This window comes from Nilaparvata lugens, chromosome 3, assembly GCF_014356525.2.
Source record: "Nilaparvata lugens isolate BPH chromosome 3, ASM1435652v1, whole genome shotgun sequence".
In the NCBI taxonomy this organism is placed as follows: domain Eukaryota; kingdom Metazoa; phylum Arthropoda; class Insecta; order Hemiptera; family Delphacidae; genus Nilaparvata; species Nilaparvata lugens.
The window spans coordinates 54,473,072-54,483,348 of record NC_052506.1 but is presented as its reverse complement, the minus strand read 5'-3'; the positions used below and the strand labels follow the sequence as shown (position 1 = coordinate 54,483,348).

The window sequence follows — 10,277 nt, the reverse complement described above, 5'->3', positions numbered from 1 at the left end:
ACAAATTTATTAGACCTTAATTCAAATAAAATCACTCATACTAAATACAGTGCCTTTTATCGAAAATATATGGTAAATAAACTATGATTATTACTCATCAACCGACCACCATTTATGTTCAATAGAATGATTGACCATCGATTAGGGAGAGGTCCAAGTAACATTCACGAGAATTATGTTTCTCAAATTGAGAATAATTATAGGTTATGTTTTATCAATTATTTGTGATGCATACTCATTTAAAGCCTACAGAAACAAGTTTTCATATCTATTCTAAATTTAGGCGCGGTGTTGAACACTTTCTTGGAAAACTTTCAGACAATTACTTCCAAAACAAAATGATATATTGCTCAGACGAAAGCGAATAAATTTCAATTCAAAACAATGAAATTCATTTCTACTAAATTCACGTTAAAAGTTTGAAAATTTCTGCGATAAACACCCAATTCGACTCCATCCCTTATTTTCAATATTACAAGTCGTAAAATCAAAATCTTACATGGATATCCACACTATACATAGATGGATTCCAATGGGTGATTACGTACGTTATTAAAACTGAGACTATTGAGAATTGAGTCATCAGAATTGAAGACTTTCATTGTGTTTTGTAACTACTCTCAATATTAAAAAGCGACTTCTGGTCTATGCTCTTCTAAGATTTTAATAAAAGAAGACAATTTTGAATCAATTTTCAATGAAAATTAATTTAATAATTCGAAAAATGTGTCTTGAAGATTCATCATTGATGCGAGAAACGGAGGTAGTATTGTGGACAAGAAAAAGTCTGTTCTTATTTTGGAAGCTCATTGGTGCCGCTCCGATAACATTTTTGAAAGACCCGAAAAGCGGAAAAACAACTATTAAAACTTCACCTTTCAGCCTGGCATACAGCGTTTTTATTTTCGCCAGCATCATAGTAGTAAAGTGTACGCATTGGGAAACATCTAACTACAATAGCTTTCAAAGCGATCCTACCATAGTAATTGCTACATTCCTCAATAAAGTCTGCATAATCAGTACACTGATGGTCAGTTTTTTTACAGCTCCTTTCAAGTGTAAGAGACTTTGTGCCATCATGAAAACTCTGCATAAAATTGATAAAGTATTACAACAAGAGCCTCATACAAGTAGTTGCGAGCTGACTTCAATAATATTGATCTGCTTTATCTACATTTCACTACTCGACATTTTTCATCATTTACCACATTACACGCATTTAAACACACCAACAATGACCATCTTTTTGATAGTTGGCCTCGCTGAACATTACCACCAATTCTCAATAAGTTTTCAACTGATGGAAATCGCAATGGCTGTGAAAAGAAGATTCAGATTAATCAACGAAAAGCTGGATGCAATTACCCCTCATACATTGGATACGTCACTAATCTACAGCAGAAGGGAGAGACACATAGGAAATGATTTTCCAGGTAAGAATGACGGAATTGATCAATGACGGATGAACTAATGATAGCATATTTTTCGTATACGCCGCTGGTTGTGGAATCGTTGGAGTAATACATATTAGGTTATAATAGTTATGCCTTAATCCAATGATAGCTGATATGATATATTATATTGTAGAACACATTGTACTACACAATACTATCGTCCGTTGCAGTGAACAATAATTCGCAAAGAAAGGTACCTTGAGGAATTATATGTGTGCTAATAAAGATTAAGAGTGTTAGAGCTTACCCAATACCTTAACTTCAATATCAATCCTTTTCATGAAATTTTATTGCCGGCTACAAATCAGATCGATAAATTAAAATTAGTTCTAGTGAGAACTACAGTATCTTATGTAAGACACAATGTCTTTGTGAGATCATTTGAAAATAGGTTTTGCAAATAAAACTTGTTAGTGTTGAGAAAGACATATCTGATGATAGTATGGCACTTTTTGCAATGGCACAATAGCGCGAATACACCTTCGCCAAAGGGCTTTTACGCATACATTTGTAATTATACACTTAATTCATATGTTAATGATTTATTTGATCAAAAAGTACAATATAGAAAGTGAATCAGTCATATCCCTCAACATTCATCTATTCATTTTATCTGGTACAATTCATTTAGAATTACATGCATATATTGTATATTTTATACATTTAACATGTAATTGTAATTTCATAGCCATTCGCACCGGAATGAGGATACAGCGTGGAGCTAGTGAATTCATTTTAGTGAATGAACAATCATTCCAATGTAATTAATTGATTTTAGTCAATAATTTTGAATTAAATTGTCAAAATAATCTTTATTTTTCATTTTTAATATGACTAAATTTCAAAATATATTCAACTTAATGATTAATGAAGTCAATATTTATTATTAATTAAACTAAGTAACCCCCTGGGTTGAAGGACTCGCTCAAGATCAGTTGTATTGTAATCTTTGAAACCCGCAACTTTTAATATTATAAAGAGTTGATGAAGATTATGAAAATAGCTAAATATTTCTCTTGCGAGAATAATTTGACAGTAGGTTTGATTGGGGGTCCTATTTGAAATGAAAAATTATTCTTCAAATATTACTCTATCGCTTCAACAACTTTGACCGCCATATATGAATCCAAATTAATTTTTTCAAATGAGAGGGTGGTCATACATGATCTCGATACAGAGTTCCAAGAAAAAAAATCTGGTGTGGCGCATTCACACAACTTTCCTTGCCGTTATGAAAATTGACGCTAGTGTTCACGCGCATCTCAAGTCTACTATTCAAAGATCTGAGAGAGCTGGTGACAGGACAATAACGCTGGGTCTGCTATCTCTTCATAGTGAATGATTTAATAGAATCCACAGTTGCAATCAGTTGTAATATTGAATAATCACATTTTCTCGAATTTCAAGCTTATTTTCAATTTTAGGTGAAAATGTTACTGAACATTAATTATTGTAGAGATTTTCATGCTCAATCTTTTCCACTTGGATTTTTTCGTTTAAATTGTATCTGAAGCCTGATAATTGGGAATCTATCTGCATTGATGGGGCGGAGCTCCTGAAATTTTTACAGATATGGGACTTGTGGCAGTTGATAGAGCTTATCAATGACTATTTTAGGTATAAATTTGATCAAAATCGTTGGAGCCGTTTTCGAGAAAATCGCGAAAAACCCTGTTTTTGACAACATTTTCGCCATTTTAGCCGCCAACTTGAATCGCATTTGATCGAAATTGTTCGTGTCGGATCCTTATAGTGTAAGGACCTTAAGTTCAAAATTTCAAGTCATCCCGTTAATAAATTGGGAGATGAGATATCGTGTACATAGACGCACATACACACGCGCACACACACACAAACACACACACACACACACACACACACACACACACACACACACATCTGCGTTACATAATCCTGCGTTATTTGTTATTTTAAAATGAGTAACGATGAGGCTAGGATGTTGGCATTTATAGGTTCTTCAATGACTTAGATAGTGGATAACCTATAACATTGTGAGTGAATGAATTGAATATAGTTATTCATTCAAACATGAATCACTATAATCCAAATGGTCAATGTTTTTCTTCATTTCATATAAAATACAGACAAATCTTGGGAAAATGAAATTCAGTATCAGATACTGCTATTCAAACATTTTATTTACTGCTATGCATTTTTTTATTGTAATATACTGTTACCATCTTTCAATTTTAGTTTTCAAAGTGAGTTCAGGGGTAGTGAAAGATGAATCAATGTGAATAAATGATTTTTATTACTTGAAAAATACAAATTTCATCAATTTGGTGTTCAGGTTACAAACCTTTTATAATTGAACAGTTGTCGATTAGAGCTTGCCAGAAGCAGAAGTTTTTCGCTCGAAGCTCTGCTTATCTTCCACTGAAATAGTTGTGGTTGGTTGTCTCGCCGTGCCCGTTGATAGTATATGAATATTCTATCTCGTTTCCGAGGTTTAAATTTGTGAATTAGTCCACTGACTCCGTATTCTCAAGTTTTCTAATTAGATTGAACATGAGAGTGTGCAACGTTTGTAAACTGACAGTTAATCGGCAGGCTAAAGATAAGCTGGAATGTTATACTTTCAAGTTTCATGGGCAATGTATAAGGGGAAAACGTTTCAGAAGCAGAATTAGATTTACTTGTAAAAAGTTCGTGGTCTTGTGATCAATGTTTGAAACATCTACGCAGTCAACGTAATGATAGTGCTGAATCAACTCCTGTTTAAACATCCGCCAATAGGGCTCAGTCTGTAGAACCAATGAACGATTTTAAGACAACCATGGATCTTAAAAATAACATCAGTCAGAGACAGATAAAGTTAGAAAAATCCTTAGAAACATGTCTGGAACAATTTGGATAAATTCAGAGACTTTAGTCAGGCTGGAGGGGTTAATTTTGGCTCAACAGGCTATTATACTGAGTCTACAGAGCGAGAACAGAGTGCTAAGAAGGGATGTAGAACTGTTAAATGATAGGGTGGACTCTATGGAGCAATATGGAAGACGGAATACTCCGTTATGTTTTCTTAATAAAGACATCTTTCAGCTTTTATTTTTAATCGGTAAATCAATATTCAATCTATCTTCTTCTCTTCTTCTTCTTCTCTCTTCTTCTTCTCTTCTTCTTCTTCTTCTTCTTCTTATTTCTCTTCATCTTCTTCTCCTCCTCCTCTTCTTCCTCCTCCTCCTCCTCCTCTTCTTCCTCCTCATCCTCTTCTTCCTCCTCCTCCTCTTCTTCCTCCTCCTCCTCTTCTTCCTCCTCCTCCTCTTCTTCCTCCTCCTCCTCCTCCTCCTCTTTCCTCCTCATCCTCTTCCTAAGTCCCAACACCACTTAGTGTACTGAAATCACACCACTTAGGACCGGTTTCCGAGGTCGGGATTTAGCTAAGTCCTAGACTAGACAGCTGGAGTCCGAAAATTAGCTTTCCAAAACGGGGTAGTTGCAGCTTTTATAACAGTAGTCGTAGTTTTTATTCTCTCATTTCTATAATTGGAAACGTTTTTCCTTGACGAGCTCGGGATTTAGCTAAGTCCTAGACTATACAGCTGGAGTCCGAAAATTAGATTTCCAAAACGGGGTAGTTGCAGCTTTTATAACAGTAGTCGTAGTTTTTATTCTCTCATTTCTATAATTGGAAACGTTTTTCCTTGACGAAATTAGACATTCCTAAATAATTCAAAATATCTGAAACTTTACACTATTTTCTCTTTTTTCTATTTTGTGTTCAATTTTCTAGTTTTTCGAAATTTAATTCAAACGTGACAATTACAATGACTGCGACTACGCCCCGTTTTGAAAACCAATTTTCTGACTGCAGCTGTTTAGAGTCTAGTACTTAACTTAATGCCGCGCTCGGAAACCGGCCCTTAATTTTTCCACAACTTGTTTATGGTTACCTGCCTCAACACATTCACTAACAACATATTTTTTTTAATTCCCCCCTGAGGGAGCTGGGACCCCCCAAAAATGTTGTAATTTTTAACAGCTCATTGCACAGCAAAGTCATGAGAAACTTTTTTGTTCAGCTACGAAAATAACTTAGATCTATGCAGAAAAATTCCGACCAGGAGCACAGGGGGGTCCAGGAGAGGGCATTTTTCGAAAATGTCAATGTATAATCACACTACAGCCCAAACTACTTGGCCTACAGACTTGAAATTTTGCGCAAATATTCTTCAAACATGCTAGGAGCGTACTAAGAACGGATTTTGAGATATTTTCTTATTTTGCCTCTAAGGGTTTCAAAGGTTGAAAAAGGATCCCATTAAGTAAGCTCATGAACATGGTAAGGAACGCCATAATGAAAATGATATAATATTGACACATGATTTTCTAACATATGTTGTAATATGTTAGAATATTTTTTGTGATTCAAGATCAGCTGTGCTTTTAGTTCTGTTAAGTTTGTTTCTCGGTATTCCTTCAAAATAAAATCCTTTACTATTAAACGAGCAACTTCTGTTTATATGTTTAGATGTTTGGATGTTTAGATGTTTAAAGTTTAGATGTTTATATGTTTGTATTTCACCGGATCTCGAAAACGGCTCTAACGATTCTCACAAAATTCATAACATAGTAGGTTTATAATATAAAGATTCGATTGCACTAGGTCTCATCCCTGGGAAAACTCGCTGAAGGACATGAAAAGGATAATTATTATTTCGTCGTCTGTTGGTGATGGAAGTGAGTGAAGTTCATGTGTGTGGGACTGTGTCAAAATTATGACTCAGCAGTTGAACTTTTGTAATCATTCAATCAGGTACTCGATGCCGGTTGCAAAAAAAGCTGGATTATTTTCAATCCTGATTAATTCCAGTAGATCCATCTTTTTGAAATGGTCTTTTCTGATTTGGTTCACGTGAAGTTAATCAGGATTAAAATTTAACCGGCTTTTGTGCAACTGGGCTTTGTGAGGGAAAGTTTTGCATTCCTCTGGGAATTAATCTCAATTTATTGTGATTGGATAGAACATTTCTGTATAAATGTTATTATGATTTCTTCTTTCGTAATAAATTGTTTATGCTTTTGTACTCCAGAGCGAAGCTCGGTCCCTGATATTTTTTAATTTGTGAATATTTCCTATTTTAGTTATATTAATGTGAAATATTTCTCCTATGTTTAGTTTTGAAGCATCTAAATTTGGAAATCTACTTTGTGAAATACTTGTGAACTGAAAATTTTGTGAATTGAAGAACTTCGAGACTTAACCTATTTTGGACGGTGAGCAGTTTTCCATATCAGGGTAGTTTACACTACGTCTGGAATTGACATCATCGTTCAACGAATCGTTCATCGTTAATCTATCGAGATGTATATTGATTATTGATGTATCGATTTGTTCTTGGTATTATTATAATTAATTGTTCAGATTGTTTTATTGCATTTGACCATTTTTTACTTGAGGAAAAGGTACTTCAGTCCTGATTTAGAACTCCTGAACTTTCAAAGACAAAAACTGTGTAAGTGTACGTCCAGTGCCAACTACAAAAATATTTAGCAAAGTTAACCTCAAATTTTACATCTCTGCCTCTGCTCCAAGCTAGTAAAGGTGCATTTTCGTTCATGCATCAATTTCCGCAGTCGACGACGGCAAGCATTGTTGACATTCATATTGTCCAAATTTCAAGTGGGTCAAAACAGCTGATCAAATAACTTTTCATTATTTGTCTTTATTATTAAAGGATTAAACATTTCTTATAATATCAACATATTGCCATTTAAAAGTATAAGATCAACCTGCCCCATTAAAACATAATTGATCATAATCTTTTGGTTACGTAGGCAAATTGAAACCTACCCAATCTGAGATTCTCTCCCTGTCGTGGTCGACGACGGCATTTATGCACAAACAAAAACCCAGCTTGACTGTCGACTACATCTCGATATCGATGAACATTTAGGCCTATTTTGTTTAAATTTAAATGCAAGAGAATAATTCACATATTTTGAGAAAAAATATGAAAGTGTAAGGTTTGACAAACACAGAAAAGTTAGTTTAGATTGAAGCTGATTATATTTGCATGTTTTTCCACTTCGTGTGCCCTTAATTTGTCTTCAAATTCTTGTAAAGTATTGGTGAATGGCATTATTAACGCTGTTATAGATAGCTAGTAAGCTTATACATACAGAAACATAAGTTATATTGGTTGTTGATTGTAATAATGGAATTGAACAAATCGATACATCGAGTATAGTCAATATACATCTCGATAGATTAGTATTTGTTGAACGATGACGTCAAATCCAGACGTAGCGTAAACTATCCTGATATGAAAAAGTGTTCCCCATTTCGGACTATGTGTTATCTAAATTTAAGAGAGGAATGGCACAAGGTTACCTTATTTTTCCTCTCCCTATCATTTTGATAATTTACTTATTGTACTGTATAAATGAATACAATGAATCATTAGGAAGCTTCATTCCGATTAGAACTGAGCACAGGGATTTTCTTTGGTTAGGTTTTTGTTGATAATTCTTTTTTCAAATTCAAATTTTATGCCATGAAAAATCACATTAAAATCTTTCTTCATAGACAAGATTATAGAAAAACCAAATGTCAAACATATACCGACATTTATTTGTAGCACGGCCAGACAAACTCGAGTACTAGACATGAGTTCATTCAATATATATTTTTTCGTTAATATTTTGTAAATAAAAAATACGAGTTGATGAGAGATGTGAGTAATTCCTTATATTTGATCCAAATGTTTATTCATATATTGTAGTAGTCAGGGACACTCCAATCAAAGGTTTTTTATTCTGTAGCAAAATAATTTCATACGTATTGATTTATAACAATCATAATGGAAGTGATTGAACTATGTTCAACTCAAATTAATGGCTCACTGCTCCCTCATGGAATTATAGTATTCCTGGTGATGAAACCTTTTTTTTCAGCGTTGACTATATAATAATAAAGCTTTATTTATATTTTATATTCGGCTCAAACAAAAGCCTCTCTAAATGGAGGTAAAATGATAAGGTTGACAACTTACAGTTCTGTTGTTTGAATTCACTCTCAAAAAGTTAATGTACCTACTATTGTGTTTGAGACACCTCTGGCGCTATCATAGTTTTACCACTATTCTGTTCCACAGATTCCTAAAACTTGCAGTCGTTAACTATATCTATAATAAAGTAAAAAACTGGCTTATAGACGTACGGGATAGGAAAATTATATTTCACGCATTATCACGTCTGAACTACTGGACTGATTAACTTGAAATTTTGCATAAATCCAATACTATTAAACGAGCAATTTCTGTTTATATGTTTGTATTTCACCGGATCTCGAAAACGGCTCTAACGATTTCCACGAAATTCAGAACATAGTAGGTTTATAATATAAAAATCGATTGCACTAGGTCAAATCCCTGGAAAAACTCGCTGAAGGACATTAAAAGGATAATTATTATTCATCCTTGGAAAAACAGCTGATAATAAATTATTTCGTCGTCTGTTGATGATGGAAGTGAGTGAGAGAATTCATGTGTGTGGTACTGTATCAAAACTAGTAGTTCTGTGAACAGTAGACCTCACACAGTATTCTCATCCACAAGTACCTGATTGAAACTATAGACCTTATGTAGATACAGCAATAGACTGGCTTCTCCACACATCTGTGTAATCACTTGCCAGCTGATTTATGATGAATAATTTTATAGTCTGATTTTAACTCTAATATTGGCGTATGAAGGAGGCTCCTTTTTCCTTTTATATTATACTTGAAATGAAAAATTTCCAAAAACCTTGTATATACGTCGACGCGCAATTAAAAAAGGAACATACCTGTCAAATTTCATGGAAATCTATTACCGCGTTTCGCCGTAAATGCGCAACATATAAACACTTATGCCCCGTTTCACCAACCTTGGTCAAGGCATTTGAACATAGTTAAAGTCTATCAGCTGATCAAATCAGAAATAATTCGTTCCACCAACACCAGTTAAGTTTAACCACGGTCAAACCAATGGTTAAGTTTGACTGCCGCCGAACGGGCGATCAAATTATTTGAACACGGTCAAAAGACTGGTTCGATCAATTTCCTTGCTTATTTGTAGGTTACCATGCATATGTTTCTGACGCAATAAAAAATTTCAAAGTTTCTAGTGCGATTGAATTTAGTTGTAGTAAGTTATTCATCAGGTTTGTCCTTGGAATCTTTTAATTAGTAAATTATTATAGTATAGAAAATAAAGGAAGATTTTAAAAAAGGTTTGCTTTACTCTTTTATTACACAGTAGGGCTATATCATTTAATCCTTAGATCAACCTTTCAATGGATCTCATTAGAATTGGGCTTATATGAGAAGGGGGCCTGCCCCAAAATAATGAATATGAAGATAAATCAGTACAGTAATTACAGAAAAAAGTCCAGTAATCTGAATTTTTGACGGCCTGACGGTAAAGCAAAACTGATATTGAGTATCATGGGGTGTTACTATATTTAATATATTACAGAATTTAATTTGGATTTTCATTTAATAATAATTATTAATTCATTAGCATTTGAAAAATTGCAATATCTCAGTAATTTCTATCCATAAAAATCAGATGTAGCCAATAGCAAGCCAGCAAACATGTTAGCCAACTTCAGAAAAGTACAGCTACAAGTGTTGACCATGTTCAAATTTGACCGACGGAGTTTTGATCAATCCGGAGGTTGGTGGAACAGTTGTATGTTTGAACGAGTGATAAATTGTGACTATGGTCTAATTGACCATGGCTAGGCTATATTTGATCGAGGTTGGTGAAACCGGGCATTAAACATTTAAACTTTCAAACATTTAAACATTAATGCCAA

General features: G+C 34.0%; 1 protein-coding gene across 4 annotated transcripts in view; it reads right to left on the bottom strand.

Moving 5' to 3' along the window:
- The window catches only part of LOC111056165 (activating signal cointegrator 1 complex subunit 1), a 68,050-nt gene that overhangs the window by 22,564 nt on the left and 35,209 nt on the right, over positions 1–10,277 (bottom strand). The window lies entirely within an intron of this gene.